This window comes from Stegostoma tigrinum, chromosome 39, assembly GCF_030684315.1.
Source record: "Stegostoma tigrinum isolate sSteTig4 chromosome 39, sSteTig4.hap1, whole genome shotgun sequence".
In the NCBI taxonomy this organism is placed as follows: domain Eukaryota; kingdom Metazoa; phylum Chordata; class Chondrichthyes; order Orectolobiformes; family Stegostomatidae; genus Stegostoma; species Stegostoma tigrinum.
The window spans coordinates 18887702-18912196 of NC_081392.1; positions in this window are offsets into that span (position 1 = coordinate 18887702).

Here is a 24495-nt window from a genome sequence, read left to right on the forward strand (position 1 = left end):
TGCTCGGTTAGTAATACTGAATTCCCCACCCACACTACAGGGATCATACCTTCACCACATGCACAAGACCCACAATTGTGGGCTGGTAAGAATGGGGAACTATTGGGTTCTCTACTCAAACTAAGTCTTGCATCTAAGAACTAATGATCTAACAAAGTGGCTACCCATCTGTTATGGAAAAGCACAGAAGGTCTGGCAGCATCCGTGAGGAGGAGAAATCAGAACTAAGGAAGAGTCTCCGGACCCGAAACTGATTTCTCTTCACAGGTACTGCCAGATCTGCCGAGCTTGTCCAGCAATTTCTGTTTTTGTTCCTGATTTTCAGCATCCGCAGTTCTTTTGGTTTTTTTTTAAAACCCGGTTTGGGATTTGTGGCTGTGTTCAATGTCACCAATTGTATGCATTGGACACACAGACCCAAATCACAACCCAACACTATCAACAATTAACCACACAGCTTCCAAGCTGACCCCCAACTGTATTACAGGAAGCAAAAGAATAGAAGTTGCTGCAAAAGCTCAGCAAGTCTGGCAGCATCTGTGAAGAGAAATCAGAGTTAATAGTTCAGATCCAGTGACCGTTCCTGGACTTGAGGAAGGGTCACCAGACTCAAAACGTTAACTGATTTCTCTTCACAGATGTTGCCAGACCTGCTGAGCTTTTGCAGCAATTTCCATTCTTATTCCAGATTTACAGCATCTGCAGTTCTTTCAGTTTTTAAATTTTGCTCTAGTAGGAGACTCCATTTCATTGCAATATCTATGTTTTCACTTGTTATCATTGAGCACTTGGGAATCCACTGATCTACTGCACTGATTGTTACTGATATAGTTTATCAGCACACTTACACCCTGGCACAAACTGAATTTCCTCCACATGTGACATGCTATTCATACCTGTTCAGGTACCTTTAGAAACTCATTTGTTTTATCAGGATGGCCTAACAAAGTGGATCCTTGCCTTTCTTTCCGGAATCTGTGCAGATAGGTACATTCCAAAAGAGAAATTGCAATATTTATCACGTCAACGCAGATTGTTTTAAGTCAACTGCTGGCAAAAATAGAATAGGAGATGAAACTCTCAGCACTTTTCTGATGCTTGCAAATAAGATTCTGACTGGAGTAAGAGAACATATCGGGCACGCAAGAAATTAAGTTTGGACAAGGCATTGTACTGAATACAAATTATGCTCAGATGCATTTTGCTTTCCATCATTTTAAGTGTGGAAGGCACTGGGAGATGATGAACTGCTGAGCAGTGGGTCTGCAAGAAGTCAGAGGGTCTGGGTCAACATTGGTTATCCTTCTCACCTACCGCCTTGAAGTACTCACTTCTGATGATATCTGGCAGTGAATAGCCTCCACATGTGCAGAAAATCATCCACAAGTATCAAAACTTTACTAACCATTGAGGTTCAACACTTACATCTCCTTTCTCAATTTAAAAAAAATGGAATGGATTGGAATCCACATAGAATCATACAGACACTGCAGCACAGAAACAAGCCTCTGGTACATGCCAGCGTACTTGTGCTCCCCACAAGCTTCTTTCCACCTCATTATCTCAACCATATCAGCAATTTTCTTCCATTCTTTCTCAGAGCTTTCCCTTGATATTTGCCTCAGCTGTTTCAAAACAAAAAGCATTGAGCAGTATAGCCAAGTAACACTAAGGGTGGGTGGCAGGAAGGAACATGAAACTCAAGCCACCTTACAGACCTACAAATAGTTGGCACACATTTACTGAGAAAGTTCAGGAGTAACATCAACAGTCTCACTTTCATCTCAATGAAAGACTTGGATTTCTATAGCACCTTTCAGAACCTCAGGATATCAGAAGGCACATTACAGCCGACACTTCCCACTAGAAGTTAAGATTTTGAGAAGGTTCTATAGGGCAGATGCTAACAGGTTGCCTCCCCTTACCCATCACTGTCGAACTAGGATTCACATTCTCAGGATAAGGGGCCAGCCATTCAGAAGGAGAAAGATTTATTCACACCACAGGGTTGGGAACATTTGGAATTTTCTACCAGACTGCTAAAACACAAAACGCAGAAATCTTGAATATTCAAGGGCCGAGACGGTCAGATCTTTGCGCTCCAATAGAAATAAAGGGATGATGAACTAGAAGATGGAGTTGAAGTCAAAGAATCAGCATTCTCAAGGAACTGAACACTCCATTCCTGCTCCAAGTGCTAATATTTATGTCTGTTAATACGATCAGATGTAGACTCAGTCATACAGCATGGGAACAGACTGATTTAACTAGTCCACAGCGGCCACATTCTCAAACTAAACTAGTCCCACCTGCCTGCATTTGGCCCATATCACTTCAAATCTTTCCTATTCAAGTACACATTCAAAAGTCTTTTTAAAAAGGTTGTAACTGTACCTACATCCACCACTCACAGTCATGGACCTGTAAAGCATGGAAACAGACCTTTTGGTCCAACTCATCCAGCCAACCAGATATTCTAAATTAATTCTGTCTCATCTTGCAGCATTTGGCCCACATCCCTCTAGCCCCTTCCTATCCATGTCCCCATCCAGATGTCTGTTCAATGTTGTAACTGTACCAGCCCCCTCCACTTCCTCTGGCAGCTCATTCCACACACGCACCACCCTCTGCATGAAAAGGTTGCCCCTCAGGTCCCCTTTTAATTTTTTCCCCTCTCACCCTAAACCTATGCCCTCCAGTTTTATACTCTGTTCTTCTGGGGAAAGACCTTGTCTATTCACACTCTCCATGCCCCTCATGGTTTTATAAACCTCTATAAAGGTCACCCTTCAGCCTCTGATGTTCCAGGGAAAATAGCCCCAGCCTATTTAGCCTCTCCCTATAGCTGAAACCCTCCGATCCTGGGAACATCTTGTAAATCTTTTCTGAACCCTTTCAAGTTTCACAACATCCGTCCTACAGCAGGGAGACCAGGATCAAACGCAGTATTCTAAAAGTGGCCCAAACCAATGTCCTGTACAGCTGCAACAGGATGTCCAAATCCTATATTCAATGCACTGACCAATAAAGGCAAGCGTAGCAAACCCTTTCTTCATTATCCTGTCTACCGGTGACTCCACTTTCAAGGAACTATGAGCCCGGACTGCAAGGTCTCTTTGTTCAGCAACGCTCCCCCAGACCTCACCATTAAGTGTAGAAGTTCTGCCCTGATGTGCCTTTCCAAAATGCAGCACCTCACATTTATCTAAATCCATCTGCCACTCCTCAGCCCATTGGCCCATCTGATCAAGATCCCACTGTACTCTGAAGTAACCTCCTTCACGGTCCACTTCACCACCAATTTAGTGTCATTTGCAAACTTACTAATCATTTACATCGGTAATAAAAAACAATGGACCCAGCACCAATCCTTGTGGCATATCACTAGTCGCAGGCCTCGAGCCTGAAAGCAACCCTCCACCAGCACCCTCTGTCTCCTATGAGTCAGTGTCGCTATATTCCACGTGATCTGACCTTGCTAACCAGTCTACCATGCAGAATCTTGTTGAACATCTTAGTGAAGTCCACTGCTCTGCCTACGTCAATCCTCTTTGTTACATCTTCAAAAAAAAACCTCAATCAAGTTAATTATACATGATTTTCCACCACAAAGTCACACTGACTATCCATATTTAACTTCTACATTGGCGAGACCAAGCAGAAGCTGAGAGACCGCATTGTGGAACACCTACGCTTGGTTCATGACAAGCGACAACACCTCCCAGTCACAAACCACTTCAACTGCTCCTCCCACTCCCTGGACAATACATCCATCCTGGGCCTCCTCCAGTATCACATCGATGTGGCCCAGAAGCTGGAGGAACAGCACCTCATATTCTGCCTTGGAAGCCTGCAACCCAATGATCTCAATGTGGACTTTACTAGCTTGAAAATGTCCCCCACCCATGACTTCATCCCAAGACCAGCTCCCCGCTTCGTCCCCGCCTCACCTGACCTGTCCGTCTTCTTTCCCACCTCACAGACCAATCCCCACTACTACCTACCTGCAAGCGCTGCCTCCCCATTTATTTCACGGATCCCTTCCCCTCCCACATTTATGAAGATGGGTCCTGAACCAAAGATGTCAACTTCCCTGCTCCTCTGACGCTGCCTGGCCTGCTGTGTTCCTCCATCTCCACACAGCTTTATCCTAATCAGTCCTTGCCCTTCCAAACACATGTAAATCCTGTCGCTCAGGATCCTGTACAACCGCTTGCCCACTACCGATGTCAGACTCAAGTCTATAGTTCCCTGGCTTTTCCTTACCCTTTTTAAAATAGTGGCACCACATTAGCCAATATCCAGTCTTCCGGCACATTACCTGTGGCATCGATAAAACAAAACATTGCAGCAGGAGTCCCAGCAATCATTTCCCTAGCTTTCCACAAAGTTGTACGGTACTCCTGATCAGGTCCCGGGGATTTATTCACCTTTATGTGTGTTAAGGCATCCAGCGCCTCTCCTATTATTTTTCAAGATGTCACTATTTATTTCCCCAAGTTCTTTACCTTCCGTCCCCTTCCCCACAATAAACACTGATGTAGAATACTCATTTTGTACTGTATCTCCACTCATCTGGCAGCTCATTCCACAAACCACCCACTTGCCATGTTAAAAGTTGCTCATGTCCTTTTTAAAATCTTTCTCCTCTCACCTTAAAAATACAACCACTAGTTTTGAACTGCCCACTTTAGGGAAAAGATCTTTTCTATTCAATTCATCAATGATCCTCCTGATTTTGTCAACCGATGCTCCAGTGAAAATAATTCTCAGCTTGTCTCTCTAACTCAAACCTTGCAATCCCAGCAATATTACGCTGGTAAATGTCTTCTGAACCCTCTCCAGTTAAATAATACCCTTCCTGTAACAGGAGGACCAGAACTGCACTCAGTACTCCAGAAGAGGCCTCACCAACATCTTGTACAACTTCAACATGTCTCCCAACTCCTATACTCAAAACTCTGAGCAATGAAGGCAAGTGTGCTAAACACCTTCTGAACCATCCTGTCTACCTGCGATGCAAATTTCAAAGAATTATGTACCTGAACTGCTCGGTGTCTACGTTCTACAAAGCTACCTAGGGCCCTACCATTAATCATCTAAGTCCTGCCCTTGTTTCTCTTACCAAAGCGTAATCTCACTTTTATCCAAATTAAATTCCAACTGCCACTCCTTGATCCAATTGATCAAGATTTCTTTGTAATCTTAAATAACCTTCTTCACTGTCTACTATACACCAATTCTGGTGCCATCTGCAAACTTATTAACCAGGTTCTCATCCAAATTGTTTATATAAAAGTGACAAATAAAAAGTGGGACCAGTCCTGATACCTATGGAACATCGATGATCATAGGTCTCCAGTTTGAAAGAACAACCTTCTACCATCACCCTCTGTCTCCTACTGTTAAGCCAATTTTGTATCCAGTTAGCAACTTAATATGGTTTGGCCACAGTAGACTCTGAACAGACACTTTTAGGTAAATCTGTACAAGAACAGTGGGAAGCATTCAAGGAGAAAATAGGGCAAGTGATGGGCCAACAGTTTCCAATAAAGATAAAGGGTGGGACCAGCAAATCTAGCAACTCCTAGATATTGAGGAATGTACAGCATGTTTTATTGGTAGAGGGATTGAGTTTCGGAGCCATGAAGCCATGTTGCAGCTGTACACAACTCTGGTGCGGCCGCACTTGGAGTATTGCGTACAGTTCTGGTCCCCGCATTAAAGGAAGGATGTGGAAGCATTGGAAAGGGTGCAGAGGAGATGTACCAGGATATTGCCTGGTATGGAGGTAAGGTCTTATGAGGAAAGGCTGAGGGGCTTGAGGCTGTTTGCGTTAGAGAGAAGAAGGAAGGATGAGAGGTGACTTAATTGAGACATACAAGACGATCAGAGGATTAGATAGTATGTAGGGTGAGAGCCTTTTTCCCTCGGATGGTGATGGCCAGCAGGAGGGGACATAGCTTTAAATTGAGGGGTGATAGGTATAGGACAGAAGTCAGAGGTAGTTTCTTTACTCTAAGGGTGTGGAATGCCCTGTCTACAACAATAGTAGACTTGTCAACTTTAAGGGCATTTAAATGGTTATTGGATAAACATATGGATGATAATGGATTAGTGTAGGTTAAATGGGCTTCAGATTGTTACGCCAACCTGTGAAACCATCGAGGGCCAAAGTGCCTGTACTGCGTTGTAATGTTCTATGTTGGCTTGTAGCATATTCCAAGGGTCAAAACAGCAAAAGCTCTAGAGGCGTATAGAATGTGAAAGGGAAGCTTAAAAAAGGAAATTAGGAGAACCAAAAGGGGCATGAAAGGATAATGGTGAGTAAAACAGAGGAAACTCCCAAGTTATTCTGCAAGCACATTAAAAGATAAAAAAGAAGGCACAGGAGTCATTAAGGATCACAATGATAATCTCTGCGTGGGAGCTGGAGGAGGTAGGTAGGGTTCTAAATAAATACTGCATTGATGTTCACAAATGAAAGGACGATATAGGCACACAGGGAGAAGGTCTGCGATATAATTTTTAAAAAAAATCATAGACAGGAGGTTCTAAGTGGTCCGGCAGGCTTAAAAGAACCAGATGAAGTGCATCCTAGGCTTTTGAGTGAGACAAGGGAGGAAATAACAGGGCCACTGGCATTAATTTTCAATTCCTCTCTGGCCACAAGAGAGGTCCTAGAGGACTGGAGGACATCCAATACACTGTTATACAAGAAGAGAGCGATAAAATCAGGAAACTACAGGCTAGTCGGTCCAACCTCAGTGGTGAGGAAGCTTTGAGAGGCAATTCTGTCGTACAGAACTAATCACTGCTCAGAGTGACAGGGATTCATTGAGAACAGTTAGCATGGTTTTATTAAGGGAAGGTCATATCTGACTGACTTGGCTGGATTTTTTTGTACAGGTGACCAGGCACCAGGATGAGGGCAATGCATTTGATGTAGTGTACTTGGACTTGAGAAAGGCTTTAGATAAGATTCCACGTGGCAGACCGATATTGAAAGGAAGAGCCCATGGGATCCAACTAAATTCGGCTAATTGGATCCACAATTGGCTGAGTGGCAGGAAGCTGACAGTGATGGTCAACTGGGGTTTGAGAGACTGGAAGCCTGAGTCCAGTGGGATTCTGCAGAGATCAGCGTTGGCACCCTTGCTGATGGGGGTAGATATAAATGATTCAGGCTTGAATATAGGGAGGATTGATCAAGCTTGCAGATGATCCGAAAACCAATGAGGTGGTAAACAGTGAGGAGCATAGAGTTAGATTACAAGACGATATGGACAGGCCCATCAGTGGCAAATGGGATTTAATCTTGGATAAATTTGGGGTGATGCACTTGGGAAGGGCAAAGGTGACAATGAAAATATGGTCAACAATAAGAACCTGCAAACACTACGGACTGCATAGATGGGCACATCAACCCTTTAAGGTATCAGGTTATACAGAAAGTGGTTAAGGTGGCATTAAGAAACACTTGCCTTTATTAGCTGAAGCAGAGTTTACGACCAGGGAGCTTACGCTTGAACTGTCTATAAAAATTAGTTTAGGCTACAGCTAGAGAAGTGGTGTACATCCACGTTATAGGAGGGATGCTAATGCACTGCAGTAGATTTACTGGAATGTTGTTTAAGCTGGGGAGTTTTAGTCATAGAGACTGGATAGACTGGGACTGTTTTTCTTGGAACGAAGAGGATGAATATCAGGACAGGGACTATGACTGAAGTGTCTAAAATCAAGGAGCATAGAAAAGATAGATATGAAGGAATTTTTCTCCTTAAACGGAGAGCTCAATGATTGGGAACACAGATTTAAGGCAAGAGGAGGAGGTTTAATGGGGAAGGAGAGCATTTCCTTGATCTCCCTCTAAATAGTCAGCGTGAGGATCTCTTACTTGTGCCCAAAAAGGCAGACAAATGCCTCAGTTTAATTTCTCACCCGAAACATGATTCTTTTGACAATGCAACAAGCAGCCCCCTCCACCCTGACCCCTGCCCCAACACTGATGATAAATTGCGTGCCAGAGACCCCAGGTTTGGATATAAACTTGGATTTTCTGACTGGGCAGCAACGGTACTACTCCCAGCCATGTTTGAGGATTTTTCTCCCCTCTCCCGATATGGTACAGGTTCCACTACTGTTGCCCATCTCCTGGTATCTTAATCAGGTGCAGAGTTTAGGAGCATATTCCAGCACGAATTGCCACACAGTCTCTTTCTCATGTGCTCACTGATGCACTGACTGTATATGGCAGCATTTTGTCATTACTGCATTTTCAATATTTGCGTAAATCTGGTTTCCTTAACCTATGCCTGTCTGCAAATTGCAGGTAGGCAAAAATAATCAGATTATAAATCTTAAAAACAAAAAGCTACATATTAAAATGCCTTCTGTTTATGATATTAAAATAATTTTAAATGCAACTGTCATTTGCTAAAAGAGAGCTTTGAAACATTCAACAAATGTTGCAAAAGTAAACAATAAACTGAAAAACCATTATCTAGATGCTAAAGAGAATTCAAATCATTCATATTAACCTCACTGTAAACTACAGGGATGACTAACAATTGTGACCAAGGGGGCCAGTGGAAGTAATTGCTAACTTACTGATTACATAACAATACCAACAAACTGGAAACAGGTTACCAAACTTCAACAGGGCAAACAAATCACAATCCTAGTGCAAACATTACAGGGATTCAGAACTTCAGTCCCCAAGACCCATAATAATGAAATAAAAATAGATAATGCTGGAGAAACTCAGCAGGTCTGGCAGCATCTGTGGGGAGAGGAACAGAGTTAACAGCTCAAGACTGACATGACTATTTGGATGGCAGAAGTCCAACTATCACAGTACTTTGCTTCCATTTAAAATGTGCCCACAGCTGCAGCGACCAAACATCTTATCTTTCCAATCAAAGTGTCAATGCAGTTCTTTCTCTGCTTTCTTTCCTTTAAGTTATGATTTCTACACAATCACCTGTAATTAGATAGTGTTGCACAGTATTTACAGTTCAAAAAGCATCATTTGCTTGAAATTAATGAGGTGTAAGAGAGAAGAAAACACAAGAAACTTGCAAACAGACAAAACACATTGCAAAGTTAATCCTTGACCCCAGATAAGAGAAGCTATAAAAGGCCCAAGAAATGCAGCAAGCATTTGCTACAAAGCCTGAAAGTTAGGAATGAGGACTTAGGACTTAGGAAAGAGAAGGCAGCATACTCCCCAGGAAGAAATGGAATAATGCAATTGAAAAGAAAATTCATACAATCTTGTTAATAAAAGAACATAACATCTCAAAACTGCTCCCCTTCCGCTATTCACAGACAGGGAAGGAAGTCGTCCCACATTAGAACTGAGAGTGTCAAGCCATGAAAAATAACCAAGAAGTGACCGAATGATTCAACTACAAACCAAAGCTGATTTCAATATGTCAACAGTGGCAGAATAAGGTTATAACCTCCAAGAAGGTTACATTCAACCCACCACAGCAGACCTCAGTAAAAGCTGAAAGTTAAAGCCAAGTAGAAGTGGACAGGAAAGGGAAACGTTCGTTTCTGCCTCTCGGGACATTAAACCATCGATGGTTTTTTTTTCAAAAACTAACTGAAGCACTGAAATTTCAGCAACATCATGCTGTGATCAAGGAGTGAAAAAAAATACACTTAAGAAATCCAGGGCAGGGAACAGTAGGAGAGAGTACAGATCGTAAATATCTAATTCAGATAAAAGGTGGGGAGGGATCTGGATCCGAATCCGAATGAAGATTGCAATGTCAAAAACTGAGGTGACAATAGCTACAACACTAATGAAACACAACTATTAAGACACCGTATTGCACAAAACACATACAAATGAAACACGGCTACTAGCAGCTTTATTTAAAATGATGTGTTGCAATTTTATGTCAACATGCAAGTGACCTGGAAACAAATGGGATCAAAAACACCAAGGCAAGCTAGTAGCATCCTTAGTTAACCTTCAACATAGGAAGGGTGGTGGGCATGCAGCAAGGAGTGTGTGAGCTACCAGAGAGGTGAGCGACTGCAGAAAGGAGAATGGGGGTGTGGCAGTGAAATGAGGAGGGGAAAGAACTGATGGGGGAGGGAGGAAGGATGGTAGGGCGGGGGATTTGGAAGCGTGCAAGAGACGTCGGAGGGAGGCGAAGGGGGCACAGGGACAGTGGGAGGTGGTGGAAGGGTGAAGGGGGCATGGAGTTTTTGGGCAGGAGAAGGGCGGTTGGGGGAAGGGCGAAGGGGGCAAGGGACAGTGGAGAGGGCAGAAGGCGGAATGGGGACAGATAGGGCAGGGGGCGCAGAGGGAGGAGAGCGACAGTGAGTGCGGGGGCACGGAAGGGGGCAAGTGACATGGGGGGGCACGGCGGCAGGGGGCAAGCAGCGGTGGGGGAGGTTGCAGAAGGGGGTGAGAGACAGCAATGGTGGATGGGGGCAAAAGGGGGCGAGTGCAGAAGGGGGCGAGTGATTGTGGGAGGGGTGCGAGTGATGGCCCAGGGGTGCAGAAGGGGATCACCGAAGGCGGGGGCGTGCGCGTGCGAGTGTGGAAGGGGATGAGTGATGGTGGCAGAGTCCGGGGGGGGGGGGGGGGGGGTTGGGAGCAGCCAAGCAACAGTGGGTGGGGGGGGGAGGGAGGGGGTTGGAGGGGGCAACCGACAGTGAAGAGGGAAGGGGGCAAGGGGCAGTGTGGGGGAGTAAAGGAAAGTTGGGGGATAAAAAAAAGGGGCAAGTCATGGGGCAGGGGGTGGGGTGAGGTGAGGTGTAAAGCAACACTGTAGGGGAGGAGAGCTAGATGAGGAGGAATGGAAGCGGCGCGGGGGGGGGGTGCAGAAAGGGAGTGGATCGGGAGTGGAGAGGAGCTGGAGGAGTGGGCATGGGGGGGGCGGGGGGAGGGAAGAAGAGAAGAGAGAAGGAGAGGGGATCGGAGCTGAAGAAGTGAAGTGGAGTGGAGAGTGGGGAAGGGGCGGGGGTAATTGGTGCAACATTGAGATTGATCAACATTGGGAAATGGAACGCGAAGACATGTATCAACGTTCCATCCGCATGTATCAAAAAGGGGAAAAAGCGATACAATGTAGCTGCAGCCTGAGCTGGGAGAGAAACACATCAGGAGGCTGCCCGGGGTTTGTACCATACACTGCTGCAACGTTCTCGCCAATAAAATGAAAATAATACGGTGGTTTGAGGGTAAAGGAGGAGGGAGGGGGTGTTTCTTTTTTTAAAAAAGGATAATGGGTATTTTTTTTCAAAGATTGTTGTCGTTTCCCCTCCCCCTTTTTCTTTCTCTCTCTCTCTCCCTCTATGGTAACGAAGGAGGAGGGGGATTTGAAGGGGAGGGGGAGAGAGAAAATAAGGGCTAAGACATTTAAGAGAAATTTGTAATACTCGAAAGGAACTCACCGTCATGAAGAGCGCCTGCCTAACGGGGTTTCCTCGCCATCACATCAGGGGCTAACATGACTGAAGGGAGGTCAACAACAACAGCTGTTCCCACACACTCCTGACCAGAAATACCACAATCACATTCTCAAACTTTCAACCAAAACACCTCTTCAGGTGGGACAGAAAAATATTCCCCTCCCAGTTCACAGGTTTTTTTTCCATTTCCCTCTGTATTTTTATTTTAAACTTATCCTCCACTTCTTCCTTCCTCACTCTCCGCTTCTCTACTTTTAAATTCGGGTTTTAATTCTTAGCTCCAATCTTCTTCTCACACTGATTTTCTGCTCTAATTTTATTTTCGTTTTCAATTTAAAAATAAAATCGAGGCAAGTTTTTGGTCACCGCCAAACGGGGTCCTTCAGGTGCCAAATCAATACCTGGTGAGCCAGAGGTCGAGGGCTGCCTCTGATTGGCCAATGCTTGTCTATGAGGCTAGTGATAGTCTCCGATTGGCTACTTCTGTTTCGAGTCTGATTGGTTCCATCTCTGATTGGTTGATCTTCTGCCCTTGTTTGGTCGAAGGGGGCTTCCAATTGGCTAGCCAGCCATTGGCTGATGTTGGTTTCTGATTGGCTGCGGAATCAAAGGCCTCACAGTCAGTTGTCATTGTACAAGATGCCTGGTGCCGTCACTCAATGAGGCGTGGTCTTAGGGGTTGCCCCTGGATTTGATTGGACTGTTACTGATGGACGTTCCCTTATTAATTATCCATAAGGAGGTAGGTGGTCCGGGGAAAAATTGACAGCTGCTTTCATTGGCTGCTTTTGAATCTGTGTGTCTCAGGATTGGGCTGTATTGAGTTCTATTGAGCCAAGAGCGGAATTGGGAGTTTGTTGTTCTGTCTAGTGGGAGGCTCAGAGTGTTTCCCTTTCCTCGTCAGAACTAGGGTCCTTACAATCTCGTATTGTTACTTAGGTCTTATCAAATAAGCAAGAAAATGTGCATCTGTAAAGGGGTCTTTATTGTGTATTCAGACACTTTAAAACACTTAACGTAATGAATTACATGAAGAAACACTTGCGTTTCTGCCCAAAGGAGTTCAGACTCAGTAGTAGTTTTGGAAACGTAGTCAGTGTTGAAAAGCAGGCAAAACAACAAACAACTGTACCCACAAAGCTTCCACAATATATAATACTCAAAAAATCTCTTTATATGAGAGAAGAAGACTTGGGGATAAACACTGGTCACTTCACAATAGATAACTCCTGCTGTAGTTAAAAATGCTGTGATTGTGGGCAGACAGGACTATGTTTCAATGTCTCACCCAAGACACTGTGCCTCCAAATGTGCAGCACTCCTAATAGCCTGCACTGAACAGCAACGTTGGTTTTTGCACTTAAGTCTTGCAGTGGGGCTTGAGCTTGTGACTCAGGAACAAGTGTGATGCCATTGTGCCGCACGTTTCTGAACATAAGAGGAATTTTTTTTTGCCCTCATCCCGTTCTGCTTCAAGATCAGAATTGTTAGAGCACTGAGGGAGGGCAATTGGCCCATCATGTCTGTGCCAGCTCACCAAATGAGTATCTTACTTAGCCTCGCAGCATATCCCTCTATTCACTTCTGTCTCGTTCATTGATCTAGCTTCTGCGTACATGCTCTTTGCTTTAACTGTTCTCACGTATCATACGGCTTTTTCAAAATTGTGAGAGGTCTGGCCATAGTAAGTGGGAAGAAAGCAATCCTTTAAGTAGGTACACGGATGAGAAGGGTTTGGAGGGATATGGACCAAATGTGGACAATTGGAACTAGCTGAGTGGGCACTGTGGTCAGCATAGACCAGTTTGGGCCGAAGGGCCTGTTTCCATGCTGGATGACTCTAATCCCCCCTTCTTTAAACAATTGAGAATGAGAGAGCAGAGATTTAAAGTAATTGGGAAATGAAGCAAAGGCAACACAGGAAAATAACAAAAACAGAAATTGCTGGGAATACTCAGCAGATCTGTCACTATCTGTGATAAGAAAGCAGATTTCACATTTTGGGTTCAGTGACCCTTGTTCAGCAGCAAATAACTTCTTCATGCAGCCAGTATGGACGACATGGGCCAAACGGTCTGTTTCTGTGATGTATGACTTTACACGTGGTTCATATCTGGAATACAGTGCCTGAAAGTGTGCAGGCACATTCAACTGAAACATTTATTAGGGACTCAAGATTATTGTTTAAAAAGGAAGTCGGTGCAAGGTTATACGAAGGACGTGGGAATGACTCATTTGGAGAGTCAGCGCAGACATGATGGGCTGAAAGGCTTACTTCTGTGATAGCAACTGTCACATTCTCACTGTTTGTGAAGAAAGAGACTTTGACTGAATTCTCAATTCTACATATGAGTGATGATTTTATATTGATGGCATGTAGTTTTAGATATCTCTACACCAAGAAAATATCTCCTATGGCCCGTGCTAACTTAAATGAGTATTCTACAGAGCATTTTTAACAAGCAACACCCTAAGTGAAGAAACTTCCATTTATATATTGCTTTACCTTTAGGGAAAAATAAATCTGCTACCTGCACTGGAAAAGACAATATCAAAAACAGCCTTTCCAAACCTGCAAAGTCCTCCTTACTAACATCTGGGGGCTGGTTCCAAAATTATCTCACAGACTAGTCAAGCAATAGCCTGACATAGTCATACTCACAAACTCATACCAGACAGACACTGTGCCTGACACCATCATCACCGCCCCCTAGATACATTCTGTCACACCGCGGGATAGATCCAGCAGAGGTGGCAGGAAAGCATTATACTGTTGGGAGGAAGTTGCCCTGGAAGTCTCAACATTGACTCTGGACCCCATGAAGTTTCACGGCTTAAGGTTAAATATGGGCAAGGAAACATCCTGCTGATTGCCATGTATTGTCCTTCCTTCGCAGATGAATTAGTGCTCCTCCATGTTGGGCAACACTTGGAAGAAACACTGAGGGTAACAAGAGTGCAAAATGTACTCTGTGTAGGAGACTTCAATGTCCACCATCAAGAGTGGCTCGGCAGCAGCACTACTGAACGAGCTGGTCAGGTTCTGAAGGACAGAGCTACTAGGCAAAGATGGTGAGGGAAACATTAAAAAGAGAAAATACACACTTGACCTCATTCTCACCAATCTAATGGCCGCAGATGCATCTGTCCATGGCAGTATCACTAAGAGTGACCACCACAGAGTTCTTGTGGAGACAAGTCCCACCTTCACATCGAGAAAACTCTCCACTGTGTTATGTGGCACTATCACCGTGCTGAATGGTGAACATCGAACAGACCTTGCAACGCAAGACTGGGCATCTATGAATCGCCATTGTGACTTGAAAATATATCATCATTCCTTCACTGTGGCTGGGTAAAAATCTTGAAATTCCCTTCCTCAGAGTATTGTGGGTTTATCTACAGCACATGGGCTGCAGCAGTTTGATAAGGCAGGTCACCACCCCTTCTCAAGGGCATTTAGGGAAGGACAATAAATACTGGCCTGTCAGTGATGCCCACATCCCATGAGTGAGTAAAAACATTTTTACCAAGTCCCATTCAAACTTCAGCCCTGTGATCACTAACATTACTTTAGCTCCAGGTTTGTCAATATTTCATTTTGAAAATATCAGTCTTCATGTTCAAATCCCCACATGGTCTCCTTTCTTCACCTCAATATCTGTAACAGCTTCCAGCTTCACAATATCTAAGAAATCTGTTAAAATCCCACAGTTCTAACTAGCTTCTCATGAATCTCTGATTTCCAACATTCCTTCCACTGCCCAGGCCTTAAGTTCTGGAATTCTTTCCTTAATATCTTCCGCATCACTAGCTATCTCCCCTTATGATGTTCCTTACAACTATGTCTTTTTGACCATTCTTTTGATCACCTGTCCTAATGTCTGCTTCTTTGGTTTGGAACACTTTATTACATTAATAAAGGAGCTTTTTAAGTCTAAATTGTTACCACATCATCAGGATCATTTAAAGCATCATACAGCTAATTAGTTAAGTTTGAACTGTAGTCGCTATTATTGAGCAGGTGAACATGGAAATCAATTTGCATGTAGCAACATTACAGTGTATATAATAAGATTGAAGACCACTTCATTTACTGTTGATCAGGATTTATGAATATACATTCAAATTAGACCATAAGACCATAAGACATAGGAGTGGAAGTAAGGCCTTTCGGCCCATCAAGTCCACTCCGCCATTTAAATCATGGCTGATGGGCATTTCAACACCACTTCCCTGCACTCCCCCCGCAGCCCTTGATTCCTTTTGAGATCAAGAATTTGTCGATCTCTGCCTTGAAGGCATCCAATGTCCCGGCTTCCACTGCGCTCTGCGGCAATGAATTCCACAAGCCCACCACTCTCTGGCTGAAGAAATGTCATCTCATTTCAGTTTTAAATTTACCCCCTCTAATTTTAAGGCTGTGCTCACAGGTCCTAGTCTCCCCGCCTAACGGAAACAACTTCCTAGCATCCACCCCTTCTAAACCATACATTATCTTGTAAGTTTCTATTAGATCTCCCCTCAACCTTCTAAAATCTAATGAGTGCAATCCCAGGATCCTTAGCCGTTCATCATATGTTAAACCTACCATTCCAGGGATCATCTGTGTGAATCTCCGCTGGACAGGCTCCAGGGCCAGTATGGCCTTCCTGAGGAGTGGGGCCCAAAATTGGACACAGTATTCTAAATGGGGCATAACTAGAGCCTTATAAAGCCTCAGAAGCACATCGCTGCTTTTATATTCCAACCCTCTTGAGATAAACGACAACATTACATTCGCTTTCTTAATTACGGACTCTACCTGCAAGTTAACCTTTGGAGAATCCTGGACCAACACTCCCAGATCCCTTTGCACTTCTGATTTGCGAATTTTCTCACCATTTAGAAAATAGTCCATGCCTGTATTCTTTTTTCCAAAGTGCAAAACCTCACATTTGCTCACATTGAATTTCATCAGCCATTTCCTGGACCACTCTCCTAAACTGTCTAAATCTTTCTGCAGCTTCCCCACCTCCTCAGTACTACCTGCCTGTCCACCTATCTTCATATCATCGGCAAACTTTGCCAAAATGCCCACTGTCCCTTCATCCAGATCATTAATATACAAGGTGAACAGCTGCGGCCCCAACACTGAACCCTGCGGGACGCCACTTGTCACCGATTGCCATTCCGAAAAAGAGCCTTTTATCCCAACTCTTTGCCTTCTGTCAGACAGCCAATCCTCAATCCAAGCCAGTAGCTCACCTCGAACACCATGGGCCCTCACCTTGCTCAGCAGTCTCCCGTGAGGCACCGTATCAAAGGCCTTTTGGAAGTCTAGATGGATAACATCTACTGGGTTTCCCTGGTCTAACATACTTGTTACCTCTTCAAAGAATTCTAACAGGTTTGTCAGGCACGACCTCCCCTGACTAAATCCATGCTGACTTGTTTTAATCTGACCCTGCACTTCCAGGAATTTAGAAATCTCATCCTTGACAATGGATTCTAGAATTTTACCAACTACCGAGGTTAAGCTAATTGGCCTATAATTTTCCATCTTTTGCCTAGATCCTTTCTTAAACAAGGGAGTTACAACAGCAATTTTCCAATCATCTGGGACTTTCCCAGACTCCAGTGACTTTTGAAAGATCACAACCAAAGCCTCTGCTATTTCCTCAGCCACCTCCCTCAGAACTCTAGGATGTAGCCCATCGGGGTCAGGAGATTTATCAATTTTTAGACCTTTTAGCTTTTCTAGCACTTTCTCTTTTGTAATGCCTACCGTACTCAACTCTGCCCGCTGACTCTCCCTAATTGTTGGCATACTACTCATGTCTTCCACTGTGAAGACTGACACAAAGTACTTATTGAGTTCTTCAGCTATTTCGTTATCTCCCATCACTAGCCTTCCAGCATCAATTTGGAGCGGCCCAATATCTACTTTTGCCTCTCGTTTGTTTCTTATGTATTGAAAGAAGCTTTGACTATCATTTCTAATTTTACTAGCCAACCTACCTTCATATTTGATCCTCTCCCTCCTTATTGCTCTCTTTGTTATCCTCTGTTTGTTTTTGTAGCCTTCCCAATCTTCTGATTTCCCAGTGCTCTTGGCCACTTTATAGTCTGTCTCTTTTTCTTTGATACATTTCCTGACTCCCTTTGTCAGCCATGGCTGTCTAATTCCACCCCGGATAATCTTTCTTTTCTTTGGGATGAACCTCTGTACTGTGTCCTCAATTACACCCAGAAACTCCTGCCATTGTTGCTCTACTGTCTTCCCCGCTAGGCTCTGCTTCCAAACAATTTTCCCTGCAACTATGTCTCTGTGATGCCTACTACGTCATAATCATTCAAGAGGATTTGCGCTGTTAATTCATCTACTTTGTTGCGAATACTACGAGCATTTAGATAAAGTATCTTAATGCTAACTTTCTTATCATTATTAGAGAGGTTGCAAATCCCAAGGTGTCTTAAGCTATCCTTCCTTTTTGCTGTATCGAGCTTAAATCCACCTGTACACATGCTATCCTGTTGCTTATCTTTCCATTTAACTCCATACTCCCTGTCTCTTTCACTTTCCCTTCCCCCCGACTCACTAGTTTAAAGTCCTACTGACCACCCTATTTATCTTTTTCGCTAGAACACTGGTTCCAGATCGGTTCAGGTGGAGACCGTCCCATCGGTACAGATCCCCCCGGCTCCAAAACTGATGCCAATGCCCCATGAAGTGGAATCCCTCTTTCCCACACCAATCCCTTAGCAACGTGTTTACTTTCCTAACTTTCTTATCCCTACTCCAATTGGCACGTGGCTTGGGCAGTAATCCGGAGATTATGACCCTTGAGGACCTGTACTTCAATTTCTTTCCTCGTGTTTCATAATCCCTGAACTGGTCCTCTACCCTAGCTTTGCCCATGTCGTTAGTCCCAACGTGGAACACAACAACTGGATCCTCCCCCTCCCGCTCTAATATCCTTTCAACCCGGTCAGAGATGTCCCGCACCCTGGGACCGGGCAGGCAACACACCATGTGGGACTCCCGATCCAGCTTGCATAGGATACTATCTGTCCCCCTAATTATAGAATCCCCTATAACAACTACCTGTCTTTTTGCTCCCCCCCTCTTGAATGACCTTCTGCACCACAGAGCCATGGTCAGCTGGCTCATCCTGTCCACAGCCCTTTTCCTCAACCGTACAGGGAGCAAGAATCTCATACCTGTTGCTCAAGGCCAAAGGCTGAGGCTCCTGCACTCCTGAACTCGGAATCCCCCTACCTGCCTCACTTGCAGTCACACCTTGTCCCTGAACACTTTCTGAATTTGAGTTATTTAATCTACCGGGTGTGGCTGCCTCCTGAAACAAAGTGTCCAGGTAACTCTCCCCCTCCCGGATGTGCCGCAGAGTTTGAAGCTCAGATTCCAGATCATTTACTCTGATCCGGAGTTCTTCCAGCAACCAAGACTAGCAAATTAAGAACGAAAGTAGGCCACTCGACCTCTTGACCCAACTCTGTCAATCAATAAGATTATGTCTGAGCTAATTGCTCCGTATTCCTGCCTATCCCAGGAGTCCAGTCAAGATGGCAGCAGGGTAAATGCTCCAGGCGGAGCTCCTCTGCTCGCCCGTTCCTTTTGTTTTTTCTTTCTCTCTCCCTCTCCCGTTCCAGTACTCCTCATCCCCACCCCTGCAACCTTTAACTATTTTTAACTTCAACTGTTTAACTGTCACCTGAAGAATGGAGCTGTCTCTGGTGACTGGGCAGGAGCTGAGCATGTCGGCTGTATCCTGCAGCGGCAGTGGAGTGAGCGCAGGCTGGAGCGACATTGGTGAATCAGATATGGGCCGGAGTGAGTCTCGGAGGGGCTGAGTCCCTGGAGCAACGGCTAGGCCAAGGGGACACAACCTGGAGCAGTGGAGGTGAAGTGTCCCTGGAATGATGGTGAGGCCACATAACCAGGGCATTGTGGGGGCCGAGTCCCAGAGCGACGGAGGGGCTGAGAGAGCTCTTCAGCCAGAGGTGGCTTCGTTGGCTCTGGTGGCAGCATTTTTGGAGATGGGAGCGAGTCATTCATTTGGCTTGTGAGGCCTAGAGAGGGGCTCTCATTTTCCATGTGGAGTAGGCCTCCAACAGCAGCATAGCACAGACTGGTATAGTTCAGAGCAGAGGTTGGCAGCACAGCGTGGGCTGGAATGCCCAGAGTACTCTGGTGGTAGTAATAGCAGTGAAGTAGAAAAGTTGGACTCTGTTTAAGCTATCTTTCTTTATTTTATTCAGTGAATGGTGCTCACATATGAGCAACAGTGCACACTTTTCATTGCATTTTATTTTGAATGTATGTGACAATAAAGTATATTCCTTCCTAATACTTCATGACCCCCCAACATGCATATATGACCATAAGACATAGGAGTTGAAGTAAGGCCATTTGGCCCATCGAATCCACTCCGCCATTTAAATCATGGCTGATAGGTATTTCAACTCCACTTCCCTGCACTCTCCCCGTAGCCCTTGATTCCTTGTGAGATCAAGAATTTGTCAATCTCTGCCTTGAAGGCATCTAATGTCTTGGCCTCCACTGCACTCCGTGGCAATGAATTCCACAAGCCCACCACTCTCTGGCTGAAGAAATGTTGTCTCATTCCCGATTTAAATTTACACCCTTTAATTTTAAGGCTGTGCCCACAGGTCCTAATCTCCCCGCCTAACGGAAACAACTTCCCAGCATCCACCCCTTCTAAACCATACATTATCTTGTAAGTTTCTATTAGATCTCCCCTCAACCTTCTAAACTCTAATGAGTACAATCCCAAGATCCTTAGCCGTTCATCGTATGTTAAACCTACCATTCCAGGGATCATCTGTGTGAATCTCTGCTGGACACGCTCCAGGGCTAGTATGTCCTTCCTGAGGTGTGGGGCCCAAAATTGGACACAGTATTCTAAATGGGGCCTAACTAGAGCTTTGTAAAGTCTCAGAAACACATCGCTGCTTTTATATTCCGGCCTCCTTGAGATAAGTGACAACATTACGTTCGCTTTCTTAATCACGGACTCTACCTGCAGGTTAACTTTTAGAGAATCCTGGATATCAAGAATCTTTTTCTGCCTTAAAAATGTTCAATAACTCTGCTTTATCAGGAAGAGAATTCCAAAGACTTGTGACTCTCTGAGCAAAAAAATCTTGTTACCTCTGTTTTAAATGGTTAGCCGTGTATTTTTAAACAGTGACCCCTGGTTTTAGATTTTCCACAAGAAGAAACATCCTCTCCACATCAACCTTCTCAAGATTCCTCAGGATTTTACATATTTCAATTAAGATGCCTTTTACTCTTCTAAATTCCAATACATACAAGGCTAGCCCGTACAACATTTCTTCATAAGATAACCCATCCATTGCAGTACACCTTCTGTGAAGAGCTTCCAGTGCGTTTACACTGTTCCTTAAGTAAGGAGACCAATACTGTGCACAGTCTTCCAAGTGCAGTTTCGTAAGGGCCTGAATAAATGAAGCATAACCTCACTAATTTTATATTCAATTTATCTTGCAATAAATTATAATATTCTACTACCTTTTCTAATTCATTCTTTGAACCCATAGTAGCATGGCCATTCAAACACAACAACTCTAACAATAAATTCTTTCTCAAGCATCAACCTAAATAACTGATTGAGGTCTTGAATAAGGCTTGGAGTGATAACTTTTGGACTAGGAAGAGAAAATGCCACCACATGAGCCACAGATTAAGAAAGAAAAAGCAAATAGAAGACACACATTTCTGCCTACCCGAAGGTCTTCCTCGATTAGCACGGATACCTTGAAGCTAACTACATTGACTCTGATGGTTGAGGTCACCAAATCAGCATAGACTGAAAATTCGCACCAACTATCTCCAGCACATGGATCCAATATCCTTTTGCCCAAATTTGTGCGTTTTAAAAAAAGGTGGCTAATAAGGTGGTGGGTGCATTTGTGTTAATTTTCTGCTGTGAAGAAAATGATGGTATTGAAAGTATAAAACCTTTCTTCATTGTACATTACTTAAGGAAAAACGGTACCTGTGTGAATATAGTTCTCTCTATGTGCCAATATACTACCTCCAAAAATGTGGGCTCCTAACTTATGACTTAGCCTTTTGTGAAATAGTGTCAAATAGTCCAAATACGACATATCTGCAAATTCCTCTCTTTCCACTCTGGCTGAGATTTCCTCAAAATGCCTAATTTTTTTCACCAGACATGATTTCCTTAATAATTGATTCCAACAATAAATGTTAGACTAATTGGCCTTTAGTTGCAGGCTTTTTGCCTCCTCTCTTTTTGAACGGGTGTAGTTTCTTTGCATAGTGAGCTCATGGTTCAATCTGAACCTTTTACTTCCCTTCCATTTGGAACACTGTACTCACCTGCTGGATTCAGTGTCAGGTTTTATATTGGGTTTTTCAATCCTCTGGTGGTTCTCCAGAATCCAAGGAATATTTGGAAAATTACGACCAATGCATCCACTATCTCTGTAACTACTTCTGTCAGGATTAAGGAACACTTATTTGACAATATTTCTCTGTTCTTTTAATTTCCTACTCAAATTTTGTTAACTGAAAGTTCAAGTGCTTTCTAACATTGGGTTTATAGTTAAAGTATATGTAATCAGTCTGGTCCCGATTCATACATACTAACTTTGACCTGGACAGACATTAGTGTGGGATTCAGGGTCATTTTTTGTACTGCTGGTTGGAAAAATCAGCAGAGTGTCCACCACCACTTCAGCAATGCACCTTCTATGGCTCAGCCACCATTTAATTTCTACGCAATTGCACGATAACACTCTCTTGGTTGACATGACCAAATTGCAAAGGTGGAGGAAGCTATCGGTAATTAACTTTCTGATACAAGACTCCTGATTGGGGTCTAGGCCCAAAATGTCAGCCCTCCTGCTCCTCTGATGCTCCTTGGCCTGCTGTGTTCACCCAGCTCCACACTTTGTTATCTTGGATTCTCCAGCATCTGCAGTTCCCATTATCTCTCTCTACTCCTGATTGATACTATCAGCTTTGCTTGGTAGAAGATACTTTTCCATATATTACCAATGGTTTCAACTTGGCAGTTTCTTCCCAAAGGTGTCTGCTACTGCAGCAGAAGGGTCACTGGGAGGACAAGTCATGGCTACCCTAATACCAGGGATACAGGCTGATGGTAACACTTCCTTTATTCATGCTCTCTCTCTCTCTCTCAATACATTACTATGCCGATCTGCAGTAATCAGGCAGGAACCCTGGCTTTGAGGTAGAAACTCTGAGATCAGGTCCCACCCCAGGATCTGATGGCCAGGAAAGGAGCATTCATATTGCACTTAAATGGGTCAGATTATGTAATATTTGAGCAAGATAGATGGAAAGAAAGTTGGAGCCTTGACCATTATTATCCAAAGATCAAGACTACAGTGTGCTTGCAAAATAGCCAACTGATCCATGACACACTACAATAAGCTATGTTACTGCATTCATATACCACACAAGTATGTATAACAAACAGGAAAAGACCACTGAGGCTATCCTACTGTTCAATGAGATTATGGCTTCATGTCCTTTAATACTTCTATTGAGAAAAGCTCTTCCAATCTCGGAATTCAAAATAGTTAATTGAGCTAGCATCAGTGCTTTTTGTAAGAGCCAGCTCCACACCACTGTGAGTCTTTGAATAAGTTCACTTCTGAATTGCCTGGCTTGATTTTAAGGATATGCCTTCTTGTTTCAAATTGTTAGCATCAAGTGAAGGATTTGCGGGTACCTCATACTGATATTGTTTTAATGTAGGGTCTGTGGACACTGTTGGGCTTCCCTTTGAACTGTGAGCCATAAAAGATTTCAAAATGCATATCAACACAGTAATTCTGGGGTTAAACTCCCAATGCAAGAACTGCAACCGAGATTGCGATTATATATATTATCCGTAACTTACAAAATAAATTACTGTTTGGCAAATGGCTAGCAAACTAATGAAGAAGAAAGTCAAAATCATCATTTCTGGGATCAGCTCCAGACCCCTGCTCTGTGGTTTTGCATCTTTTAGACTCTCAGACTCTTGCAGAAATGCCACTAGTTCAACAAAACTTCCCGGAGTTTAAAGTTACGGGAGTTTCCCTGCTGTGACTGGCAGCATTTATCCTTCAACTAACATTGCTAAAAATGGATTATCTGGTCATTATCACAGTATGATCTTGGGAGATTGCTGTGCATAAATTGGCTGCTGGGCTTCCGACATTACAGCAATGACTACATTGAGCAAATAGTTAATCGGCTGTAAAGTGCCTTGCAACATTGAGCATGCGAGTATATAAAACAAATCTTTCTTTTCTTTTTCTGCACTGAATCACAGCTAAAAGAGTACTAGGTAGTGGGGCCATATCTGTATGTTAAATTTATGTCTCACCATACACTCCGTGCAAATCACTGATCAGTTTGATCAGTGGGAAGCACCTTTACCTCACAGTCAGAAGGTTGTAGATTCAAGTCCAACTCCTGGAAGATGCATAATGCATACTGATCTCAATGCACCACTGAACAAGTGTTACAGTATGAGAACTGTTGCCTTTTTGAAGAGATTTTTAAAATTCATTTCGTACGATTGGGTGTTGCTGGCAGATCCAAGCCTGGATATTGTCCAGATCTTATTGCATTTGAAGATGGACTGCTTTAGAATCTGAGGAGTCATGAATGGTGCTGAACATTGTGCAAATATCAGTGTACATCCCCACTTCTGACCTTATGATGGAGGGAAGGTCATTGATGAAGCAGTTGGGTCTAGGACACTACCCTGAGAAATTCCTGCAGAGATTTCCTGGAGCTGAGTTACTGACTTTCAACAACCATGACCATCAGCCTATGTGTCAGCTAGAGTCTGCCCCGATACCCATTGATTCCGGCTTTGTTCAGGTTCCTTGATGCCACAATCGGTCGAATGCAGCCTTGATGTTAAGGGCTGTCACTCTCGCCTCGCCTCTGGAATTGAGCTCTTTTGTCAATGTTTGAACAAGGCTGTAACGAGGTCAGGAGTTGAGTGGTCTGGGCGGAACCCA